General features: G+C 36.3%; 1 long non-coding RNA gene across 1 annotated transcript in view; it reads right to left on the reverse strand.

The window, feature by feature from the left end:
- Positions 1-2188: 2188 nt before the first annotated feature.
- Positions 2189-27352, reverse strand: part of LOC102551587 (uncharacterized) — a 44029-nt gene continuing 18865 nt past the window's right edge. The window contains exons 5-7 of the long non-coding RNA XR_594992.4: positions 5354-5400; positions 2800-2948; positions 2189-2454 (exon numbers count right to left, since the gene is read on the reverse strand). This is a non-coding gene — a long non-coding RNA (uncharacterized LOC102551587). The remainder of the gene's footprint in view (positions 2455-2799; positions 2949-5353; positions 5401-27352) is intronic.

Raw genomic sequence — 27352 nt, forward strand, 5'->3', positions numbered from 1 at the left:
CCTCTTCTTGTATGAGAGTGTTCGCCCATTCAACCACCCAGCCCTTTCCACCTCCCTGCCGTGACATTCCCGTTCACTGGGGGTCCAGCCTTGGTAGGACCAAGAGCTTCTCTTCCCATTGGTGCCCAACAAAGCCATTCTCTGCTAAATATGCAGCTAGACTCATGGGTCTGTCCACATGTACTCTTTGGGTGGTGGTTTCGTTCCTGGAAGCTCAGGTTGATTGGTATTGTTCTTCTGGGATTGCAAACCCCTTCAGCTCCTTCAATCATTTCTCTACCTCCTCCAATCAGGATCTCGTTCCCAGTTCAATGGTTGAGTGTGAGCATCCTCCACTGTATTTTTCGTGCTCTGACAGAGCCTCTCAGGAGACAGCTGTATCAGGTTCCTGCCAGGATGAACTTCAACAATACTGTCTGTGTTTGGTATGGGTTGGATCACCACATGAGACAATCTCAGAATGGCCTTTCTTTCATTCTCTGCTCCAAACTTTTTCTTCGTATCTCTATCTATAAATATTTTTGTTCCACCTTTTTTTTTTTTTCTTTTTATTTATTTATTTTTTTTTATTAACTTGAGTATTTCTTATATACATTTCGAGTGTTATTCCCTTTCCCGGTTTCCGGGCAAACATCCCCCTCCCCCCTCCCCTTCCTTATGGGTGTTCCCCTCCCAACCCTCCCCCCATTGCCGCCCTCCCCCCATAGACTAGTTCACTGTGGGTTCAGTCTTAGCAGGACCCAGGGCTTCCCCTTCCACTGGTGCTCTTACTAGGATATTCATTGCTACCTATGGGGTCAGAGTCCAGGGTCAGTCCATGTATAGTCTTTAGGTAGTGGCTTAGTCCCTGGAAGCTCTGGTTGCTTGGCATTGTTGTACTTTTGGGGTCTTGAGCCCCTTCAAGCTCTTCCAGTTCTTTCTCTGATTCCTTCAATAGGGGACCTATTCTCAGTTCAGTGGTTTGCTGCTGGCATTCGCCTCTATATTTGCTGTAATCTGGGTTTGTTCCACCTTTTAAGGAGTGAAGTATCCTCACTTTAGTAGACCTTCTTGTTGAGTTTTATGTTTTCTGTAGATTGTATCTTAGGTAATTTGAGCTTTGGGCTAATACTCATCATGAATGCATACCATGTGTGTGTCTTTTTGTGGTTGTGTTACCTCACTCAGGATGATGTTTTCTAAGTCCACACATTTGCCTATGAATTTTATTGTTTTTGATAACTGAGTAGACTCCATTGTGTAGATGTAACAAATTTTCTGCATCTATTCCTCTATTGAAGGACATCTGGGTTCTTTCCAGCTTCTGGCTATTATAAATAAGGCTGATATGAACATAGTGGAGCATGTATACTAGACATATATTGGGGCATCTTTTGGGTATATGCTTAGGAGTGGTATAGCTGGGTCCTTAAGGAGTACTATGCTCAATTTCCTGAGGAACCTCTAGACTGATTTTCAGAATGGTTGTACAAGCTTGCAATCCCACCAACAACTTAGGAGTGTTCTTCTTTCTCCACATCCTCGCCAGCATCTGCTATCATTTGAGTTTTTGATCTTAGCCATTCTGACTGGTGTGAAGTGGAATCTCAGAGTTGTTTTGATTTGCATTTCCCCCAATAACTAAGGATGTTGAGCATTTCTTTAGGTACTGCTCAGTCATTCAATATTGCTCAACTGAGAATTCTTTGTTTAGCCCTGTACCCCATTTTTAATAGAGCTATTAGATTCTCTGGTGTCTAACTTTTTTAGTTCTTTGTATATTTTGGATAATAGTCCTATATCAGATGTAGGATTGGTAAAGATAAAATGTGCTTTTATCAGTACCACTCTAATACCTCCTAGTTCCTTCTGCCATTACCCAACTCCATCCCTCTTCTCTTTCTTTTTAGAAAACAAACAGGCAAAAATGAATAAAATTAACCAAGTTTTTTAAAATGTTCAAAAAACCTGGAAAGAAGTCAGCTCAGAGAATGGAGGGAGGGAGGGAGGAGGTGAGGGAGGGAAGGAAAAAAGAACGGATGGAAGGAGGAAAGAAGGAAGAGAGTATGAGGAGGGCAGAACAAACTATTATGGCAAAAATATCAGAAATCATAATATATAAGCCAAAAAACCCAGTCACCAAAACAAAATGTATAAATAAAGTGATATGAGTGAGAAAAAAGTCTACAAAATAAAGTGAAAATTTGTAGGTTCCTATCTCTTTGGTTTTATTTTGTGTTGGCTAGCTTCAGAAGGCCATGGGATGGTTACTCTTGAGTATGGTTAATATTTAGATTGAGACAACTGAAGATTATCATTATTTCCTTTGTAAGTATTGTAATGGGACATAGCCTCTTGGTTATGTATGTAAATTTATGTCCACTTGGCACTCGTACCCTTGGAACATCTTCTGACAAGCCCTTTGCATGCTGTCACAATCTCCATGAGTTTGAATCAAAATAAGTCCTGTTGTACCTGGAAGACACAATTTCCATAGAATCATCTATTCACTCTGGCTCTAATAATCTTCTGTCTCCTCTACTGCATAGCTTTCTGAGCCCTGAGGTGAGAATTTAATGAAGACATTCCTATTAGACATGAGTTTCTCTCTCTCTACATATTGTTCAGTGTGAATATTTGTTTTAATTTCCACCTACTACAAGAGTAAGCATTTCTGAATAATGGTGAAGAAGACACGTGGAATACAGATTAAGTTCAACAAAAGAGTGGCTGATTACACTTACAGTGTTTAAACTACTATTGGACTAACATGTAATACAGGTAGGTCATGAGTAGGTCAGTAATTGAATTAGTGTTTACCTTTCTTCCATGGTAGAATGCAAAGAATCTTCCAGTAACATGAACTCTCAATAAGAGGACTCAAGGGTCTGGTTAGGCATCAGTTCAACTTCTCCATGTTTAATTTGGTATGTAAATGTTGTCTTCAGCAACAGGGATTTCCCATCAATCTAGATATAATAACCACAAGCATCACAATGGACTCATTTGTTTGGAAGTTTTTAATGGACACCTTTGACAAAAAAAAACCACCTATATGCAATCCACTCCCGGAAGTAGATGTTCCTCCTTATTGGAAACACACACACACACACACACACACATGCACACACGTGTGCGTGTGTGCATGTGTTTGTGTGTGTGTGTGTGTGTGTGTGCGTGCGTGCGCACGCGCATGCATGTGTATTTAGGACTTTGTCTCCCCAGTTATTTCATGACTCCATTAAGACTTCTTTTGTGTATGTATATAATTTAAGGAGCTTCTATACTAGCATTTTTCCATATGAACCCTTAAATAGCCTTTCTTGTTTACTGTTCTTTCCTGTATTTTTCTGTCTCATCTTTCTTTCTTTCTCGTTTAGTCCATCCCCCTCCAGTCTTATTCCTGTCTTTCCACAACCATATATTCTATTTTCTTTCCTTTTGACTATCCTCCTCTCAATCTTTTTCTTTCATATACAATTATGAATTTCACAGGTAAATGAATGTAGCCAGTGAAAAGTAAACCTGAGTCAGGTAACCCAGCACCAGACTGACAAAAATTGTATGTATTGCCTTTCATGCGGATGTTAGATATTTCATTCGTTGTTAGGCATTATACAATTTGTTTAACCAAAAGGAAGTTTTCAAAAGAAGAGTAGGATGAATTAAAAAACTGGAAGATAGGGAGAAGAATGTGTCATTCCTTAGCATGGGCAAGGCACGGTCCTAGCCACATCAATTGGAAGGCAATTGTAAATAATTGTACATGTCTGTGAAGGAATGTAGCCATCAACAATTAGTAGTAGATGCAACATGCACTCAGGGACTCCAACTTGTCATTGATGGACTACTAGTTCTGGTATATTCAGGGAGAGAAGAGAACTTTTATTTATTTATGTAGCCATTGATGAGCTCTCTGGATACCAGTTGATTACAGTAACTCAATGGTAACCATATGATTTTGGTTAAATATGTCATGAAAGAGAACTAAAGATCATGGCACAGGAAAAGGGACGGGTACCAAGGGGGGGGGGGGGCAAACTGACAAGGATGAAGAAAGAACAAGTCAGAGAATAAGAAGGAGTCAGAAGATTAGATCATATTGCCAAAATTAGTATGATTCTAGACAAATCAGTGTAGTCAGACTCTAAGAAAAGCCAGATTAAACCAGTCAACTTGGAAAATTTGATTGTTTGGAATCTAGAAGCTTCCAGGCCTATGCCAAGGAATAGTTAAAACAGAGAAGGAAATGTTCTTGTCTCAGATCAAATTGAGTATTTGCACAACTGCAGTATGCCTTTCATTTTATCCCTTCATCTGAGAAAATAAACAAAACAATTACAATAGCTTACATTCATTTCAGTGACAATTCAATTAAAGCACGGACTCCTGACTTTACAACAGAGGACATGCCAGGATGAGCTCAAGTTATCTCACAGATACTGTAACAGCACACAGAGTAACTACACAAGTTCAAGATACACAAAATCTAACACTGAGAAAGTGGGTGTAAATTTCATGCTAAGAGACTATTAGTGATTGATAGGTCCAGGGAGAGATAATACAGGTTTTCTTCAGTGGAGTGTTACTGGACATCAAAAACAATACCAAAAATTAGTTGCAAATCACAAAATAGACTTAATAAATCTTTTATATGCTTTCTGTGTGTCTTTTTTGTGTGTTGAATTTTATTTTTGTTGTTTGTTAGAAAGATATAAATGGAAAGATCATTAACTTGTGTGGGTAGAAATGTAGGAAGAAAGGGGAAGAAATTGTGCAGGGGAAAGAATGTGAGCAAAATACATTGGCTGAAGAAGAATTTAAACAAAATAAAATTAAATATCTACTTTCCACAAGAAAACTCGTATTATTTTATAAAGAATATTACTTGAAAACTTCTTAAATCAAAACCAAAATTATAATTAATTCAAATGAAAGTATTGATACTCTTCATTTAAATAATAGGAGTGAATTTCAACACTCCTATTTGTATTGTAGAAAAATGATCAATACATAATATTAGGGGAAAAGTGACATGGTGCTTTCTGTCTGGAGTCAAAGCCATATAGAAAAAAAATGGGACTATGATGCATACTATAGGTAAGACCACAGACAGCCTTTTCTATCTCAAATAGAGACAAATATAATACTACAAAGCAAGACTTAGCAATTTTATGGATAATGAGCTCATTTTACCTTTTCTTCTGGAAACTCAACTGGTCTAAAAAACAGTCACATGGGAAGTAATTACAAGTGCTTGTGAAACTGATCATGTATGTAATTCACACATGAGTCAAATGAGAAGGTCAAGGTGAATGAAAAAACTATCTTAAGGAAAATTAAAATCCAAGTTAAAATTTCAAAACTTACATACCAGGTAAAATTGTATTGAGTAGAAGGTTTGTGATATTGGACCCAACCCTGAAAAGGAAGAGAGGAGATTTTAGTACACAATTTAACTTTAACTGTGTTGAAACTTACCTAAAGAAGCCAAAAAAGTATAAAGGCATTAGAAAGGAGAACTTTTCAGAGAACAGACCATAAACAACTATAAAAGGTGACTAGAAATAATGTTTTCAAATGTAGCATATAAAAATAAACTAAATTGAAGAAAAAATTAACAGAGAGTGAAAGAAGGTTGAAATATAAAATATAACTTACATAGATATACATTCACACATTTATAAAATTATTATTTGGAATTGTGGCCCAGAAATATTGCATCTGGAGATTTATGTGGGCAAGATTTTTGGATGATGAATGAGAGCATGTCAATATTAGAAATGATATGAAAAAGTCATTGGCAATGGATAATAATCTGTCAAGGGAATTGGGACAAGACAGAAAGAAACTTCAGGTACACATTAAGTAAAGGTACTTTCACTCTGGGGTCTGGTGAAGTCTTCCATTAGCTAAGCATTGAGAATTCCAGAATAATTAACATTTGTTGTAAAGTTTGTTAACATGAAGGCAGCATTCCACCAATATAGAAATATTTTTAAATTAAAGTAGCAATAAATCATAAGTAATGCCTGAACATATATTGAATGATTTAATCATTTTCTTGTGTAGTTTCTGGAAACCTCACCAGCAAGGCTATTAACTATGTTCAGTGGGAATATTCCAATTTTCTCTGCAACACCAGTTATCTATGGTTACCAGCTTTAAATCTGTCCAATATACCTCAGTAATCATCTGATCATTGCATTCAAATACCACAGCAATCCATTGAAGGTATAACTTTAAAACCCAACGAAATCAAGGAGACAATACTCATACACTATTTTCCTCTTTCCTGAGGGATGGCATTGCTTGTTTTGTGACCCATTCTCTTCTAGATGGCCTGATGCTCCTGAATATCTGATAGCTCTAACTAGACTTTGTGATGGAAAGAAAAAAATACATGAATATTGAATGGACATGTGGAGGGAAGAATGTGGGAGAAATTAAAGTTGAGACATACAATTCCTGAGAAAATAGGAATTGTATACAGAGGTATACTGTAGCCTATTGTTTGTCTCTCCTCTGAATCTAATGGAGAAATTAGCATGAGATCTAAAATCTAAGATATTAAATCACCTTCCAAACAACATGTTTAATCTCAGTTTTGTTTCTGTGTACTGCACTGTCTCTATATGATGCCTCTGTAATTTCATATTTTTATTTTGTGGGCTTTCCCTGGATCTGGAGCTCACTTTTGGGAGGATTCTTATTTTCACAAAAGTGAGTTTCTCAATCCATGAGCAGGGGAGGCATTTTCTTCTTCTAACACTATAGCATTCACTGATTTTCTTCAGATGTGTTACAGTTTTCATCATACAGTTCTCATATCTTTATAATCAGGCTTATTCCCAAGTAAATTTCTGTATGGCAATCATGAATGTTTCCCTGATTCTACTTTTTTCAACATGTTTGTCTTTGGTTAATAGAAAGACTACTAGGTTATGTGTGTTAATTTTATATCCTGTCACTGAATATTTTGTCAAACACCCTTCCAACAATTTACATTTACAGCCCTGAATCTTGGCTGTTTGAAACCTGTATCATAGAAGCTTGTTTCTAAATAGGTCAGTAGGTTATGCCAAGTTAACAGTGAAATGGCTAATAGTCAACTACTCAGACTAAGTTTCTTTGAATGATCAACACTAAATGTGGCATTTATGTGACCCCTCTAAGTTATACCCATGCTATCAAGAGCATAAAGAAGAGAAGCAAACCATAGATGGAGAGGAAAGCAATTAAATTGTACTTTTAGATGTACGCAAGTTGCTACAGGTATCAGCTTATAATAGCAGCAACTCACAAATCAGTTGCACAAGGCTAAAACTCCAGCATGTTTGAGGAAAGTACTCATGAGGCCCCACTCCTAGTTATTTGCAGTTGATGGTGGTTAAAGAGGGAATACTCATCTTTCTTTGAACTGTGAAACATGCATAAAACATGTCCCATAATATCATAACAATCATGATATATGTTATCAACAGAGCTCAAAACAATCCAGACAGAGAGATAACTCTCTAATATTCACAAAGGCTGAACCCATAGGGGTAGAGTTTAGAATGATAGCAACAAGAAGCTGTCATGATAATGGGACAGAAATAGAAATCACTTCTCCATAAAACAAAATGTCAGTTACACAGGAATAGACAGTTTAATATGCACTGCACAGCATAGTGAAGACAGTTAGTAATCAAAGTTTTCGTGCCACTGGAGTTGAACCTGGTAGAAAAAAAATGTTCTTCTACTCACTCTCCTTTTCATAGGTTAAAATTTGATTCTGGATCTTACTAAGTTGTTTAAGATGGACTAAAACTCACCCATAACTGATCCAGTCTTTGAATTTTTAGTGTTCCTAGCTTAATTGCTCTCACATTAGAGACATGAAGGCATACTTCCTAATTCTGAGGTACTCCATATTTTCAAGTTGCAAATGTGGTAAATATTCAATGATATCACCAAATAGAAAGTAAATTGTATGTAGATCAGGTAATGGCAATCTCTAAGTGACTTACTAAAAACATGTCTTATAGAGTATATGTATATTTCAAACGTGATACTACACAACCTGCATAATTATGGACTGCCAATATGTCTTTAGTCTTATTATGCATCCAAGCGATTCCTAACAACAGCTATTACTCCTTATTTCTTAGCCCCATTCTTACATAGATTTTCCACTAATAGGTAAGTTTGGGGATTTATTGATTAAGATCAAGATGTTGAGTTCAATAATCCAAATGTATTTGTTTCACCCTCTCTGTTTCCAAATATTTGGATTCTTCAAATAGGCATGTATTTCAAATGAGGACTAATTAAATTAAAATTAAAAGAAGATTAATGCCAATTAGAAATGATTTGAAAACATGTTATGTTTAATTTTGAATGTACAGCACCATTAGAATAAGCACAATAACAACACAACTGGCAGTTAACGTCAATATCTCAAAATTTTATAAAAATAGGTGACATCTATTTTATTTAAAAAAATAAAAAATAATTGTATACTCTGTTGCTTGTTACTTTCTATCTTATGTACATTTGTCTGAGAGACTAAGCTTAAATTTTCTTTAACTGAAAAATATTTGTAAGATAGCATCTGACTGAGAAATAGTTATTTGCATAAAACTGATTTTTATTTTTAAGGAATATGTTATATAACTTCACAGTAACTTTGTATCTAAAGTAAAAATTATTTGCTGAAACAGAAAACATTTCTCTATGAAAACGAAAAACATTATTTTTGATATGTCATATTTTTAACCTAACTTCTCTTCCAAAACCAGCTTCTAGAACATATTATTTAATATGTGAAGCCTATAAGTATAACATAGGAAAAGCATTCTTCTTAAAATACAAAATGGTAATAAAATACTCTCTATTGTGTCAATGTACTTGAATTTCTTGAACAGGACATGTGTTCCTGGCATACAGTTCTCATGTCCCACAGTTACCACCTGAATCCAGTTTACTGGTATCTGTAACACCCTTTTGCTTTGGTGTATGCCCATATGCTTGTTTATAAACACACACGCGCACACGCACACACACACACACACACACACACACACACACAAACACACAGAGCAGACCTATAGATAACTTGAATCTATCTCCATTTTCAACCTCAGAAAATATATATAAACAAAAAATAAAAATTAATAAAGAAACTGACAATGGAATTGGAAATTTATAAAATTTATTGAATTCCCTAAATTCACAAATTTGAAAACTATTACATTTCTAACATTTAATCGCCAGCATGCTAAATGTATTTTACTGCAAAACACAAAATGTGGAAAATTAAGCAAGTAAAATGTTTTATTTACTATCCACTTCCATTTTGTATGAATGTGACATGACATTGTTTCCAATTTAGTAGAAGGTTCAAAGTGTAGTTTCAGAAAATTATGGCTTTTCAGACTATTTACTTTTATTTCTTTTAGGACTTCCAGTGTAGTATGTAGATATTTCATGTTCTTCATCATCAAATAATTGGAATTTTCACCAGAAAACTGTTCAGTAACATAGAAGTGAAGATTTAACTCACACACACACACACACACACACACACACACACACACACACACAAACACACACACACTGAAATAATACAATTTAATCCTTAAAATGTATTAGGCTAATTGGTTTAAGAGGAGTGTTGCTAAGGCAATAGCAGTAAGAGAGTAAAACGGAGAGATAATTAGGATGGAGAAACTAAAAACATGCAAATTGTTGATTCTGAGGTACAGTAGCAAAAAAGCTATTGAGTTAATGTAATGTGATTGCTCTTCCCCATAGAGAGTAGGGGAAAATAAAGTTTATACTTCAGCAAGAACTGTCAGTTTCCTTCTTCTGTCAAGGCGAATTTAGCAAAGATCATTTGTAAGTGTTTAACACTGTTCTGAATACCGTAGGGTAAAGGTTTTGAAACAATTGCTGTAGTCATATTTTCCTTATAATTTGTCTCTACAGGTTTCAAACTCTTCAGTAAACCAAGTACTCAATCATTAAATAAAAGCTCAGGAAACAGATACATCTGGGTGTTAGTTAAATGTATCTGAAATGAAGTTCGTGGAATATTATTCCTTAGTTTCTTTACCTATATTTATTATAATAATGACAGACATCAAGACAACATTTTCAGAAGATATTTTAAAAGTCACTCTAAATGTCAGAAAAATTTTTTAAAGATCTTGCATTCAAAAGAAGATGTGTTTAGAGTGGAATTTAAGCTAATGTCACACTAGGCTTCTGTAATGTTACAAAGTTACAAAGTGTTAAAATGTTTATTCAAATGCAGCCAGTTTGGAAATGCCTGTACAAAAATATTTTGAAAGAAAGTGCAGTGGAAAATAAACTTTCTTTAACTCCAGAACTTCAGAAACATTATATTTCACTAAGTGCAAAACAAAATAGACTCTTTTCATTATGAGGAAAACTTTTCTACCATACTCCCTTCTCTCATTGCTACCCCCAATAAAAACACAAATCACAATTTCAGGACATTTGATGCTAAGTATGAATTGCTCTTAGAAACCCAAAAGTTTAATAAAAATGAAAATTCAAATAGTCAATGTGAATGAAAATTAATACAATGTTCTGCTTAAACAAAGGGAAAATTAGTGGAAGATATCAATTAATTATATAGTGTAGTATATTAGAAACAGCTTTTTAGGATATCAGAATCTATTCTATTTAATCATCTTATTTAATTTATTAACACATATGTAATTAGCTGAAAGCTCAAAATAGTCAAATTCCTAGAGGCATAAAACTACATTGGACCAATCTCTTTGTTGTCATATTGAACACCACAGACTTGGAGTCACATCCATATTACTTCCTTTATCAGCCTATCATTCTTTCTTAATGCTTCTGACTAACTCAGGAACCTTGACTATTCTTCCTAGTACTTCTATAATGGTATATTTTAATCCAGTGACATTTAATGTCCTTTAATTTCAAGTTCATTTCCAATTTCATTAGTCATCTCAAATTCCTTAGAGGACTATTACACTTAACTTACAAAAACTCAAGAATTTGAGTGGACAGAACACAGGGAAATTGGAATTTATCCACCTGTCAATGTAAAGGAGAGATTGCAATAGATTTTATGGCTCAAGGTTGACAGGTGGTCATAGAAAGCATTCGCTGAATCTTTATTCAAAAAGCACAACACTGGAAAAAGAGTGCAGTCCCTTCAGATAACAGAGCTCCTACTTTGTGCCCTTGAGTACACTTTTATAATTGTTTATCTGCAAACTTTTGGTTGTTTTCTGTTGAGAAACATTCAGTGGTATCATAGGGATTAACAGTATTTCTTTTTAAATTTATGCTATAATCATTATGTAGCAAAAAAATTGCATATACCACATTTCTGAGCTGTAATATATACCAAAATGTATGGCACATACTGGACTTTCAGCCTATACTGCTATACTCTGAATGATTAATATACCATTATTAAACTCTTCTTTAAGACAAGCTTATGGGTGACAGCTGCAATTCCTACTCCCATAAAAAAGTAATCTACTAATGATAAATTAGGTATGTAGCCTGATCTCTGCTCACGTACCTGGGAGAAACAAGTCAAAATGAAATATAAACAAATATTGGAATGAACTCTGTGCCCAAAAAATAAAAATAAAAATAGGGTCACTCAGAAAAAGTTATTTTGCTAACTGGTACAGCATGTAGGATGTTTTCTAATATATCAGGGGAAATGATAGTGTCATACATCAGAAAGTTCTTAAGTCACTCCTGATTTTCATTTAGGAAAAATATTGTACATTGCATAATTCTTTATGTCATTAGGGCTATGGTCAAGTATGTCTTACTCTTCCATTACCTTTAACTGTTAAACTTTATATAACTGTATTTGGAGATAGGATCTATGAAAAGTTGATGAAACCAGTGAAGTCATGTAATTCAAATGGCTACTTACAGGCTTTGGACCATTTTACAAAGAGTAAGAGACACCAATATCTCTCTATCGTGTGAGGAATCAGCAAGAAGCTAGACATCAGAAATCAGATAGAAAAATGATGAAGGTGAGCAGTTAAATAAGTTAAAGCCATGTGCGAGCTATTCTGGCTGGACACTCATCTGGCCTCCGGAGATACTAGGGACACTGGAGGGACACAGAAATCAATGTGCACCAAATAGCCCAATAGTATATAATGATGATAATGGTGGTGGTGATGATGATGATGATGGTATAGTATATAATAACAATAACAAAAGATAATAATAAAACATAATAATTGATATCAAATTTTAAAGCAAAAATAAAGACCTCACAATACTCAGTAAGGTAATGATATGAGTCTTTAGCACATCAAATAAAAAAATGTTAGATTCACTACTCCAATAGTTATGAAATAGCAAGCCATTATTAAGGAAAGACGATTCTCTTTTCAAGAGCTGACTAAAAGATGGGCAGGGAGTTTCAATGATACAAGTTTTGTAGGTCATCAGTACAGCTTGTGGGATTTTTCATGATGCCACCAAGTTTGAGTTATTGATCCTCCTTTCCAGATAAACTGATAAGTCCTAAAGACATGTGAAATGCTTTCTTTTGCTTATCTTGTGAAATCTCAGACTGATAAACAATTTTCCATGCTTTCCAGAAAAATCCAGACAAAATGATGTGTAACTGTTTCTTTACATAAAGTCGAGTTAGTCTACACATAATACTAATATATAACACTGGCACAATTAACACAATTAACATTAGACTGCCACAAATTCCCATTTAGGAGTAAAAGAAACATTTGAATAGTAATAAAATATTAGTTATTTAAGACTCTAAATACTAATTCATATACCTGAAACTCAATTATCAACAGATGCGAAGGTTACTAAGTTCCATTCGTTTGGCATGAGAAATATTTTACTCTAATTCAATATTTCAAGCCTTCATTATATAGGACTATAGTTCATATAAAAATATTCCTATAACACTATGTGTTAAAGGAATTAAATAAGTTATACAAAATGGAGGAGCCTTCAGCATTGTTTTCTAGTCCCAAACATTTGCAGACACTATGAACAAAAACTAATATTATGTAATATAGAAAGAACATATTACTTTATATATTTTGATAGGAAAACGCAGATCTTTCATCTTTTATTAAAGCAAAAATATTCCTACGGAACATAAAAGTTATTTTGTTCAGAATGTTCAATATCCTGTTATTATTGCTATAGATATGACCTGGGTGAGTTACTTAAAGTAAAGAATCAGTAATTGAACAAAAATTAGGCATTTTCTGTAGTGAAAAATATTGAGTAGATGAATGTTTGCACATCAAGACTAGCAGGCTTGTGTAAACTCAGGAATATATGACTGTCCTTGCATGGGTATCTGTAAACTCATTGCTTTGTGAAGGAGAGAAAATGAAACTAGAAAGTTATTTAGATACACCTCAAACATTCATTTTATTAAGTTCAGTGTTTGAAAGTACTTAGATTAAGTCAAGTTTTGGTGGAATTTTTTTTCCTCTCTACCTTCATCGACAGGATACTATACTAAGTTCTTCATTTAGTCTGATATGTTTATAATTTGAATAGAAATTGTTTTTGTAATAATGGTAGAAAGAGTGTGGGAGTAAAAGAGGAGAGAGCAAGAGGAAGAGAAAGGGAGGAGGGAAAGGTGAAGGAGAAAAAAGAGGAAATTTATATTCTTTCTCCTTCCAGAAGGACACATTTCATCAGTTTAATATTCTTGTTATATTTGGCTGAAAGTTATATGCTATGACAACACAATGTTCTCATTCACTGTGTTGTCTGATGTAAAGACAAAGGTCAGAGTATACTGTGGTAAAATGGAAGTAAAGAAATTTGCAGATGAAAAGAAGAACATTATGTTGGGGCATCTTTTGGGTATATGTCCAGTAGCTGGATCTTCAGGTAGAATTATTTCCAATTTCCTGAGGAACTGCCAAAATGATTTCTGAAGTGGTTTTACCAGCTTGTACTCCCACCAGACAGAAGGAGTGTTCTTCTTTCTACATATCCTAGACAGCATCGGCTCATCTGAGTTTTTGATCTGAGCCATTCTGATTGGTATGAGGTAGAATCAGGGTCGTTTTGATTTGCACTTTCCTGATGACTAAGAGTTTTGAACACTTTTTAATTGCTTCGCAGCCATTTGAGATTCCTCAGTTGAGAATTCTCTGTTTAGCACAGTACTTCTTTTTTAAAATAGGGCTATTTGGTTTTCTAGAATGCAACTTCTTGAATTCTTTGTATATATTGAATATTAGCCCTCTATCTGATGTAGGATTCATAAATATCTTTTCCCAATATGTTGGTTGCCATTTTGTCCTATTGACACTTTCGTTTGCCTGACAGAAGCTTTTCAACTATATGATGTCCCACAACTACTGAGGAAATCAATCTGGAGGTTCCTCAGAAAATTGGACATAGTCCTATCTGAGGACCCAGCTATACTACTCCTGGGCATATACCCAAAAGATGCTCCAACGGATAATAAGGACACATGCTCCTATATTCGTAGCAGCCTAATTCATAATAGCCAGGAGCTGGAAAGAACCCAGATGTCCTTCAATGGAGGAATGGCAACAGAAAATGTGGCACATTTCAACAATGAAGTACTACTCAGCTATTAAAATAATAACTTCATGAAGTTCTTAGACAAATGGCAGGAATTAGAAAATATCATCCTGAGTGAGGTAACCCAGTCACAAGAACAAAACAAAACAAAACAAAACAAAGCAGCAGCAGCAGCAACAACAACAAAAACCAAACAAGACACTTACTGATAAGTGGATATTAGTTCAAATGTTCAGAATACCCAAGATACAATTCACAAACCACATGAAACTGAAGAAGAAGGAAGACCCATGAAGATGCTTCAGGCCTTCTTAGAAGGGAGCAAAATACTCAAGGGAGGAAATACGGAGACAAAGTGTGGAACACAGCCTGAAGGACAGACCATCCAGGGACTGCCCACCTTGTGGATTTTTTCCCAAACAGAGTCATCAAACCCAGACACTATTGTGGATGCCAGTAAGTACATGCTGACAGGCGCCTGATAGAGCTGTCTCCTGAGAATCTCTGTCAGAGCCTGACAAATACAGTGGCAGATGTTTGCAGCCAACCATTGGACTCAGCACGTGTCCCCAATGGAGGAGTTAGAGAAAGTACCTAAAGAGCCAAAGGAGTTTGCATCCCATAGGAAAAATAAAAAATATCAACCAACCAGACACCCCAGAGCTCCCAGGGTCTAAATGACCAACCAAAGAGCACGCATGGGGATGGGGGCATGGCTCCAACTGCATATGTAGCAGAGTATGCCCATGTTGGACACCAATGGGAGGAGAGGCCCTTTGTTCTGTGAAGGCTTGAGGCCCCAGTCCGAGGAGGGAATGTCAGGGCCAGGAGGCAAGAGCGGGTAGGTGGATGGAGGAGCACCCTCCTAGAAGCCAAGGGAGGGAGGATGGGATAGGGAGTTTCCAGATGGGAAACCAGAAAGGGGACATTTCAAATGTAAATAAATGAAATACCCCCTCCCTCCAAAAACAAAACAAAACAAACAAGAAACCTGTAGAGACCACCTTCAGTAGATAGGCACAGCCCCCGTTGAGGGATTTGGCCACCCACCCATCTCAAAGTTAGTAATCCAGAAATGTTCCTGTCTAAGGAAAGAATATGGGCAAAAAATATAGCAGAGACCTAAGGTGGAGCCATCCGTGGACTATCCTACCTGGAAGTCCATACTGTCTGCAGACAACAAACAGGACATTGTTGATTTCCAAGGGGCACTTGCTGACAGGAACCTGGTGTGGCTGTTACATGGGAGGTTCAGCCAGCAATTGACCAATGCAGATGTGTATGTTGGAGCCAACCATCACACTGAGTTCAGAGATCTCTCTGAGAGAGCTGGCAGAAGGCCTGAAGGAGAAGAGGGGGATTGGACCCCATAGGAACAACATCAGGCGGCTGGATCACCCAGTGCTCCCAGGGACTAGACCACCTACCAAGGAGTGTACATGGCGGGATCCTTCATTCCTTATACATAGGTAGCAGGGGATGATCTTGTCTGATATTAGTGGAATGGGAGGCCCTTGGTCCTTTGGAGGTTTGATGCCCCAGTGTAGGGGACTCTGGAAGGGTAGGGCAGAGGAGAGTAGGTGAGAGAGAAAGCATCCTTAGAGGCAAAGGGGAGGGAGGAGAGGGCAGATATGGGATGGGTTGTAGCGGGGTACCTAGGAAGTAGGATATTACTTGAGATGTTAACAAATTGAATGATTATTAAAAATAAATAAGAAATATGAAAATAAAAACAAATGGAGCCACAGGTCAACTAGAATTAGGTATTAAGTTCAGTGTAAATGTGGCCTTTTCCTACATGCTTCTTTACATAATCTCCCTTTCTGGAGTTCATTCTGGTGGCTCTATGGTCTGCAGTGGAGAGCTCCAATGAATTGTTCCCTGAGGCTATGTCTGGTCCCTGCAGGACAATGATAGTGTGTACAACAATGTCTGCAACTATGTCAACTGGATTCAGGACATCATTGCTGCCATGCTGTCACTATGTCCAAATTTGTTCTCACTGCAAGCAAGCAAATGAACAAACCAACAAACAGTATTTCCTTCGAACCTGTTTTTGCTTATGCTTAGTGCTCTTGTAGGCACGAAGTTCTGAGTTTACCTACAAATCAGTGAGCCATGAAGCCTGGTTATTTTTCTCATCTGCACTTTAATTTTTAAATACTTCTAAAAATTATTAAATTTTTAATTTTTAAATATTTTAAAATATTTTTAGTACTTACAGTTTGTTTGCAGTACAGCAAGAAGCAGATTCATTAAAGATAGCATTTGTCTAATGTTGCTAAGCCATACTACCATTGTAACTCTATATTAGAATTAATAGACTATGTTAATGCTGAAAGAAAATACATAATACAAACTATATGGTTAAAATAATCTAAAGCTCAACTGATGTAAGATGGCCTTGAATTTCATACACTGAATACACAATTTTTAAAACTGTATCTTTGCCAATAGTTCTTATGAAATGCTACAGTTGTACATGAACTTATCAGGATGTCTGAAAATGATTGCTGAATATTGTATTTTTATCATATCTGTTGTGTCTTCTTATCACAGTCGTTCATTCATGGCTGAAATGCCACTCAGACTACAACATTGCTTTTGAACAGATAATTTTTTATGTGTACCATATATAAAAACAGTCCTCAAGCAGCTTTATCCCTGTGAAGTATTTTTAAAATTTTCAAGATGCTGTAGTATTTGTTTCTTCTTTCTGCTTTGTTTTCCTCTCTAGGATTACATTTTAAATCTCATCAATTCCTTTGGTGTTTTTTTAGATCTAAAATCTAGGTATGTCATTCAGACACTAGAAACTTTCATGGTTAGTTTTATTCAATAGATATTCTGTTTACCTGAGAAATACATTTGTTTTATTTTTGACTGGATATTCACCAGAAATGTTCTACCAGACCTCTAAGGTTTTATTGAGAAGAGTCTATGTTTGATATTACTTTAATATATATCATATAAAATATATGTTATATATACAAACATATGCAAAGTTTAGAAACAATGGATAATTAACCTCAAGTAGAAAATGTGGAATGAAGGAATAAAGATCATTAGGATTTCTACCTCCTCATAGAATTTGCTATATATTAACACCTCTACTTGGTGCCATAACATTATTAAGGTCTGTATTTGGACTGAAAATCATCTATTTGCAGTGAACTTACTAATTTGAAGGTGTCCTAGATCATGAATATGGTGAAACACAAAACCCAATTTAAGCATAAATTTGCTTTGCAAATAAATTTATAAATATATAACATATAAGACAAAACATGTAAGGATATTATTAATGAATTAATATAACATGGATGACACTGTAAGTCATCATGATTATATGTATTTATATCAATTAATATCACTAAGAGAAGTTATTATAAAATTAGTGGTAACCTTGCAGTCATTTCTGTCTGCTGAATAGAAATTACAATTTGTTTTTAGAATAACACGTGCCATCTCAAAGAAATCACTGGCAGACTTCTGAAGGACCTTGGGCAGCATCTATAAATGGTGATTTCTTATCAATAGTTGCAAGTAAATATTTTCAGTTTGGAAAAAATATATACATTTTCTAAATGATCCCTAAGGTATGTTTAAAGTTTTCATATAAACACAATTAAAGAGTAAGTTAATACTCACTTTAGAAAATTAATGTCTCAGAAATTTATAAAGCAAAAGCAAGTGTTAAATATTGACAATTAGATCATTATAAATCTCCAAATAATGTTTGTATTGTAGAGAAAGGTGTTTTTGAGTATTATTCTTCATTTATATACCTATATAAACACATATACACAGAAGTATATATAGATACAAGAGTGAAATAAATTTTCGAATATATATGCTAATTGAAGCTTAATTTATAGACATAATTTAGTTCAGTGGTTAGCCTTATATATCTCTTCTCATATACTAACCTCTCTCTTTTACACTGAAGGCAAACTTCCAATTATAGAACCATTTGATTATTTATTTTTATTATTGATAGCAAATTGCATTTGGAGTTGAATGTTACTTTTTTCAAATCATTATTATAATTTCCTATTAAATAATCAGAAGAGCCATTGAATAATTTGCTTCAAACAATCAAATATGGTATGCCAATTAATTAACATAAATCCCTAATTTCAGGGTTTTTTTTTAAATTGAACTGTGAATAAAATAATAATGTCTTTTGAGTTTTATTTATCTGCTTTCAAATCTGTAGGGATAGTTACCAAAGCCATCTTTTCTTTTAAATTTAGTATGGACTGAATTTGTTTTTAAAAGAAATACTAAATGCGACATAATGACATCGTTCCTGAAATCGTACATATCAAGGCTAATCTATTCACAAGAAAGACAGATATAGAAAGACTGAGTAGCCAAATTTAAAATAAACAGACGCATGGTTGATGCTATTTAGTTTATTTATCTTGTCCTCCTAACCATAGGGGGAAAAACTTTTTAATTTGATTTGTAGTTTTCTTTATACTTTTTTTGGCCATTAATTTTATTTTGATATGTCTTTAAATCTTAGCTCTTAAAGCTTAAATGCTTTCTTCAAAATTACATCATATATGGGATTATAATGCACCACGATATTTTCACAGACAATATTTTCAGGCTCCCCCCTGCTTCATCAAGCTTTTTCTCCTTTTTTATCCAATAACTCTGAATCATAATCTGCATTTCTAGCCTTAAGATTCTCAAACATTCCTAATGAGAAGAATGTAATACTGTTCACTGTGTCAGTGAATCTCGGAAGTGTTTATGAGGATTACGTGAGATTCAAACTGTTCTAAGAAATTTCAATTTGCCGAGGACTGTGTAGATAAAACAGTACACATATGAGCTCACAATCATGATAGAGCATTCTGAACCCCTGATATATGTAAAAGGCATAGCTCCCAGATCAACATTTATGACCTAACACCCACTCAAAATCACATAATCAAAATTAGTTATTACAAGCCCAGGTGTGCTGGTACAGGCTTTTATCTCAATACTCAGGGTAAACCAGCCAAGTAATTTCTAGGAGCTCAAGAAGAGGCTTTTTACACAGGGAGTTCCAAGCCAAGAACTCTACAGTGAAAACTCTCCAACAAAAGTTGTCCTAATACGTTGCTTTATTGATAAGCCATTATATTTTAAAGGGACAATTCACCAACCTCTACCAATTTCCACATTATAAAAAAAAGCACAATTTAAATCTTATTTGTAGCTTCTACATTTTTTTGTGTGTGAACACAAGGCATTTTTAGGTGATTCTAACAATAGATATACAAGATATTGGTAAGTAACCAAATACTTACAGATTATAAGTCACACACTTACTTAAAGAAAATCACTACATATTAATTTATAATTAATTAAAGATGAATGGAATCCTGCATAATAATAACATGAATGATAAATTTTTACATTAAGTTTTCTTAGATATTTTAACTTGAAGGATATAGGACATAATATTTTTCCAACTTGTGCAATATTTTTATTTTATATGTGTCAGTGCTCAAACGTCAGCTCATATAAATATATTAAACAGCATGGAAGCAGTATGTTTCAGACAATTTTATATGTTTACATACAACATAAAAGGGTATTCATAGATTTTATAATCAACTGTACTTACAGCTTTATTTAAGATAAACGGTGAACAATTTAAATATAAAGCTGGATAGTAGCTTTTTTTCCTGTCTGTATGCCTTGTCTTTTAGACAAAACATGGATGGCATCCTATAAGGTGTGGAGCGTTAAAGCGAACCTAAGGAGCAGCACCAACATCTGTCAGCTTTTGCTGTTTGTTTCCTAGAAACAGCCTGCATGCCCTCATATCCCAGAGGGCATCCCAGCAGGCATGACTGTTTATGAACAGTTGGTACTTTATTCTGAGGTTATTCTCCAAGTTCAGAATTCTTATGAGAGGAGAAAAAGGGCTATGAAAACAGATGTTCAGTTGTATGTGGATAAAAAGTGAAAAGAAATGAAAATAAGGCAGGCATATGCATGCATCAAAAGAGATGTCTTCTAGAAGAAATGTCATTTTTGTTTATAAAAATTTTATTCAAATTTTCACATTAACATAATATCCCACATAACACTGTTCCAGCCAGGATGTGTCCTTATGGGAAATAGAATACTTTATTTCTATTTTTAAAAGTGTAAAGATTTATAGAATCTTAAGGAATAAATTTGTAGAGAGCGGCGCGGCAAAACAAAGATGGCGCCGACATCCAGCCTTGTCTGGATGTAAACGACTTACTGAGCATGTGCAGGCTTGTCCCCTTGCTAGGGCTCCCTCTAGTGGTGAACAGCGGTACTGCACATGTGCGGTTTATGCACCAGGTGTTAGTTGACCGTTAATATGCTAATGAGGTGATTCATTCTCCGCCAATCCCTGGAGGACAAGTAGTGGGGTGATCCAAGCCCCACCAATCCCTGAGAGATAATTAGCATACTGTTGTCTATATAAGCCGAGCGATTTTGCTGCTCGGAGTCCCTGTTCAAGAGAGCTGTAGCACTAAGAGAGCTGTAACACTGAGAAGAGCTGTAACACTAAGAAGAGCTGTAACACAGTAAAGGCTTGCTCGCAAAAGAATCCTGTTGCCGAGCGTCGTTCTTACTGGCGGGACATTAGGCGCGCGACATAAATTGTTGGATTATGATTAAGTTAGTGAGACATTTGATAAGTTTATCAAATGAGGTTCAGTCTATTGCCATTGGTTGTATTATTAAATACAGATTCTCAAGGTCTGGTTGCCCCTCCATACAAGGAGTTTGTCATGTACAGGTGATGTAATGGAACCTTGCCTCCTTAATTTAAAGCTATTGGATAAATAAAAATGCCTACACCCTATAATTGGGCAGAAGAGAATTAGGTGGAGTTTCAGTTTCAGGCTTAATGTTTGGGGTCTGAGACAGGACAATGTGGGAGAAGAGGGAGACGATAGAGAGAGGAGAAGATGGCATGAGATAAGGGAGTGTGAGAACTGAGGATGAGGGTTTGCCAACTGGAGTAAGAGCAGCCCAGACGGAACTTTGCAAGTCATATCTTGGGGAAATTTACAGGAAAATACACAGAGGGTTAATAACTGCTCACCTCTAGTGCTATTTAAAACACACACACACACAGCAAGAGCGAGAGAGTGAGAGCGAGAGAGAGCGAGAGAGCGAGAGAGCGAGAGAGCGAGAGAGCGAGAGAGCGAGAGAGCGAGAGAGCGAGAGAGAGAGAGAGAGAGAGAAAGAGAGAGTGTTTGTATCTTTTATCTGGGAACTGAATGATCAAAAGTGAAGTAGAAACCTCTGATTGAGATTAAATTTTTCCAAAAACGGATAGTCCTATCTTTTTATTAGTCATTTTATTAATTTACATTTTAAATGACATCCCCCTTCCCAGTTATCCCTCCACAAATCTCCCATCCCATCCCTCCTCTCCCTTCTCCCCTTCACCTCTATGTGGAGGCTCCTCCAAACACCCATTCCTGCCTCACTGCTCTGCATCCCCCTATACTGGGGCATCGAGCCTCCACCAGAACAAGGGCCACCCCTCCCACTGATGTCAGTTCAGATAGAGCTGTTCTTTGCTACATATAACCTGGAGACCTGACTCCCTCCTGTATACTCTTTGGATGGTCGTTTAAGTCCCTGGGAGCTGTGGGTGGTCCAGTTAGTTGATATTGTTCTTCCTATGGGGTCTCAATCCCACTCTTCAGCTATCAGTCTTTCCTTTAGCTCTGGCACTGGGGTCCTCAGGCTCAGTCTGAGGGTTGGCTATGAGCATCTGCATCTGTATTAGGTCAGGTGCTAGCAGAGCCTCTCAGAGACAGTCATACCAGGCTCCTGACAGTATGCAGAGGGATCTTATCTTAATTGCAACAAGTTTTATTTGATAAACAAATAATAGTGGCTAGAATTATTGCTATATTTAACATTCCTTTGGTGTCTTTTAATGAAAATTCCAGGGTTACCAAGAAATTTCCTCCAAACACACTTAATCCTAAACTATGTTTGAAACACTTATCAGTGATTTTATATACATGACAACAATATTTCCGTTTTCTGACAAATTTTAAAAGTGTTGCAAACTATACAATTTTGGATGTGTCTCTCTTTGTGGTATGATGAATGTGTATGTGCATGTCTGCAAGTGTCCATTTGAATATGTGTACGTACATGTGTAAGAGTCCATGTATGCATGAGTTGACCCATCTTGAATGTCATTTTTCCTTGAATGCCATCTTTTTCAGAGCCTCTCAATTAAACTAAAATATTACTATATTTTCTTTTTTGTGTTTTACCTAAAAAGTTTGTAATAAGTAGCTGTTTTGGCAAACAGACTGTGTTTTGTATCTCCTATGCCACTTATCAGTTTTCTGTTTTCAATATCTATCAAATAAAAAAAAAGTAAACTAAATATTTTACCTGTGGTTTCTTGATTTTACTGCTACCAAAATCATGAAATATACATTGGTTTCAATTCAGTCTACCCTCTGCTTTTTCCTCTTATTTTTCCTTGTTAGAATAGATGATCACTTTTTAACAATTTTTTTAAATTTGATTTAATTTTAAATTTTTCTTTACTAGACTTTAATCTTCTTTTACAGTCCAGTTATCGCCCTCTCAGCTCATCATCTAACAGTTCCTCATCTCATCCCTTGTCTCCTATGTCCAAGAAGACGTCCTCCAACCCCTCCAGACCTCTCCCCTCCCTGGCTCCTTAAGGATCTGAAGTGTTAGGTTCTGTTTCTCTCACCAAAACCAGACCAGGCAGTACTCTGCTGCAGAAGTGTCAGTGGCCTTATAACAGCTCATGTATGCTGCCTAGTTGGTGGCTTGGTGTCTGTGAGATCACGGGGGTTCAGGTTAGTTAAGACTGATGGTCTTCCTATGGGGTTGCCCTCTTTCTCAACTTCTTCAGCTTTTCCTAATTCAACCACAGGGTCCTGGGCTTCTGTCCATTGGTTGGGTGTAAACATTTGCATCTGTCTCTTTCAGCTGCTTGCTGGGTCTCTCAGAAGGCCTCCATGTAGGCTCCTGTCTCTTAAGTACACCATAGAATCAGTAGCAGTTTAAGGTCTCGATGTCTTCCCTTGATCTAGGTCCCAATTTGGGCTGGTCACTGGACCCCCTTCCCCCTCAGTATATTCTCCATTTTTGTCTCTGCAGTTGTTTTAGACAGGGATAATTTTGGGTCAGAGTTGACTGTGGGATAATAATCCCATCCCTCCATTTGATGCCCTGTCTTTCTACTGGAGGCTGACTACAAATTCCCTCTCTCCACTGTTGGGCATTTCATCAAAGGTCCCTCCCTCTGAGACCTTAATATCTCTCACTTCTCCATTTCTAGTAAATTCTAGAGGGTCACCTGACCTCCTACAGGGCTTCACTCCGGATTCTGCCTCCCATCCAAACACCTGAACCTGTTTTTTTTTTTTAATTTTTTTTAATCTTTATTAACTTGAGTATTTATTTACATTTAGATTGTTATTCCCCTTCCCGGTTTCCAGGCCAACATCCCCATAACCCCTCCTACTCCCCTTCTAAATGGGTGTTCCCCTCTCCATCCTCCCCCCATTACCGCCCTCCCCCCAACAATCATGTTCACTGGGGGTTCAGTCTTGGCAGGACCAAGGGCTTCCCCTTCATAGGTAGACTATTCATTGCTACCTATGCAGTTGGAGCCCAGGGTAATGGCTCAGTCCCTGGAAGTTCTGGTTACTTGGCATTGTTGTTCATATGGGCTCTCAAGCCCCTTCAAGCTCTTCTAGTCCTTTCTCTGATTCCTTCAACGGGGGTCCCGTTCTCAGTTCAGTGGTTTTTGCTGGCATTCACCTATGCATTTGCTTTATTCTGGCTGTGTCTCTGAGGAGAAATCTACATCTGGTTCCTGTCAGCCTGCACTTCTTTGCTTCATCCATATTATCTAATTGGGTGGCTGTATATGCATGGGCCACATGTGGGGCAGGCTCTGAATTGGTGTTCCTTCTGCCTCTCTTTTAAACTTTGCCTCCCTATTCCCTGCCAAGGGTATTCTTGTTTCCCTTTTAAAGAAGGAGTGAAACATTTGCATTTTGGTCATCCTTCTTGAGTTTCATGTGTTCTGTGCATCTAGGGTAATACAAACATTTGGGCTAATAGCCACTTATCAATTAGTGCATACCATGTGTGTTTTTCTGTGATTGGGTTACCTCACTCAGGATGATATTTTCCAGTTCCATCCATTGGCTTATGAATTTCATAAAGTCATTGTTTTTGATAGCTGAGTAATATTCCATTGTGCAGATGTACCACATTTTCTGTATCCATTCCTCTGTTGAAGGCCATCTGGGTTCTTTCTAGCTTCTGGCTATTATAAATAAGGCTACTGTGAACATAGTGGAGCACGTGTCTTTGTTATATGTTGGGGCATCTTTTGGGTATATGCCCAAGAGAGGTATAGCTGGGTCCTCAGGTAGTGCAATGTCCAATTTTCTGAGGAACCTCCAGACTGATTTCAGAATGGTTGTGCCAGTCTGCATTACCACCAACAATGGAGGAGTGTTCATCTTTCTCCACATCCTCGCCAGCATCTGCTGTCACCTGAGTTTTTGATCTTAGTCATTCTCACTGGTGTGAGGTGAAATCTCAGGGTTGTTTTGATTTGCATTTCCCTTATTACTAAAGATGTTGAACATTACACCTGAACATGTTTAACTTTCCCTTTCCCTGTCCCCTCTTGCACTCTGGTTCCTCCCTCCCTTTGCCACCTATGATTGCATTCTTCTTCCTCCCAAGTGGGATTGAGGTATCCTTACTTGGTCCCTTCAGCTTGTTAACTTCGAGTTTTGTGGATTGTATGTTGAGAATTCTGTAGTTTTTGGCTAATAACCACTTATTAGTGAAAACATACCATGAATTTTGGGTCCGACTTCACCTGACTCAGGATGATATATTCTAGTTCCAGACATTTGCTTGCAAAACGCAGGATGTACTCATTCTTAATAGCTGTATATTATTCTATTGTACAAATGAATCACATTTTATGTATCCATTCTTCCATTGTGTAGCATCTGGGTTGTTTCCAGCTTCCGGCTCTCACAAAAAAGGCCTCTATAAGCATAGTGAGACATTGTGGCATGGTGGGGCATCTTTGAGTATATGACCAAGAGTGGTATAGATGGGTCTTCAGGTAGATCTATTTCCAATTTTCTAAGAACTGCCAGACTGATTTCCAGGGTGGTTGTACAAGTTTTCAATCCCACCAGGAATAGTAGAGTGTTCTTCTTTCTCCACATCCTTGCCAACATGTGCTGTTGTCTGGTTGGTATAAGGTGGAATCTCAGGGTCATTTTGATTTGCATTTTCCTGATCACTAATGACTTTGAACATTTCTTTAAGTACTTCTCAGCCATTTGAGATTCCTCTGTTGTAAATTTTCTGTTTAGATTGTTTTGATTGTTTTTTTTTCTTTCTTGACTTTCTTTTGAGACCGCTTCTTAGTTTCTTGAGTTCTTTATATATTCCAGATATTATCCCTCTATCAGAGGTAGAGTTAGTGAAGATGTTTTTCCAGTCGGTAGATTGCTAATTTGTCTTTATTGAAACTTTTTAGTTTCATGAGTTTCCATATAGAGACTGAGCCATTGGAGTTCTGTTTAGGAAACTCCTCACTGTCCCCAATACCCACTAGTTTAAGGCTCCTTTTCACTTTATCCTCTATTAGATTGAGTGTGTCTGGCTTTATGTGGAGGTCTTTGATACACTTGAACTTGAACTTTGTGCAAGGTGACAAATATGGATCTATTTTCAATTTTCATTTTTTTAACATATTGAAAACCAATACTATTTATTGAAAATGCTTTCTTCCTTCCATTGTATATTTTTGGCTTCTTTGTCAAAGATCAAGTGTCCATACGTGTGTGGTTTTATTTCTGGGTCATCAATTCTATTCCATTTATCAACATGTTTGTCTCTGTACAAATATCATGCAGTTTTTATCACTATTACTCTGTAATACAGTTTGAGGTCACGGGTGGTTTTTACCTAAGAATTGTTTTCACCATCCTGGGACTTTTGTTTTTCCATATGAAATTGAGAATTCTTCTTTCTATGTATTTGAAGAATTTTGCAGTAATTTTGATGGGGATTGCACTAATCCATAGGTTGCTTTCAGTAGGATGGCCCTTTTTACTGTTAATTCTACCAATCAATGAGCATGGGTAGTCTCGATTTTCAGAGTTCTTCTTTGATTTCTTTTTGGAGCCATGAGGTCCATGTCATACAAATATTTCCATTGTTTGTTTAGATCTACCCTAAGGTATTTTATATTATTTGTGACTATTTTGAAGGATGTTGTTTCTCTAATTTTCTCAGCCCACTTATCATTTGTATAAAGGAAGATCACTGATATATTTGTGTTAATTTTATATCCAGATACTTTGTTGAAGTTGTTTATCAGCTGTAGAAGTTCTCTGCTAGTGTAAGTAAGCATGTGTCATGGCAGAGCCTTCTGAAGTAAACCCAACTAGAACTGTCTGTGTGGTATAAGTCCAGCAGAGCCATGACAGCAAGACATGTGTGAGATAAAATGCAGGAGAATCACAATGAACCACTGCATGCAGAACAGAAGACCTGGTAATCCTAAGCATATTTTTATGAGCCTTTCATATGTGTTGTCTACCTTTCATTCTGAAATTGAAGTGTAACTTATTTAGGACTACTGTTATATTTTGAATGCATGAACATCTTTTGATTGTATAGGCTTACATCTGGCAATGATTTGTCTCTGAGCAAATCTTCAACTATTCAATTTGGACTTATCTTA

This window comes from Rattus norvegicus, chromosome 11, assembly GCF_036323735.1.
Source record: "Rattus norvegicus strain BN/NHsdMcwi chromosome 11, GRCr8, whole genome shotgun sequence".
Lineage (NCBI taxonomy): Eukaryota > Metazoa > Chordata > Mammalia > Rodentia > Muridae > Rattus > Rattus norvegicus.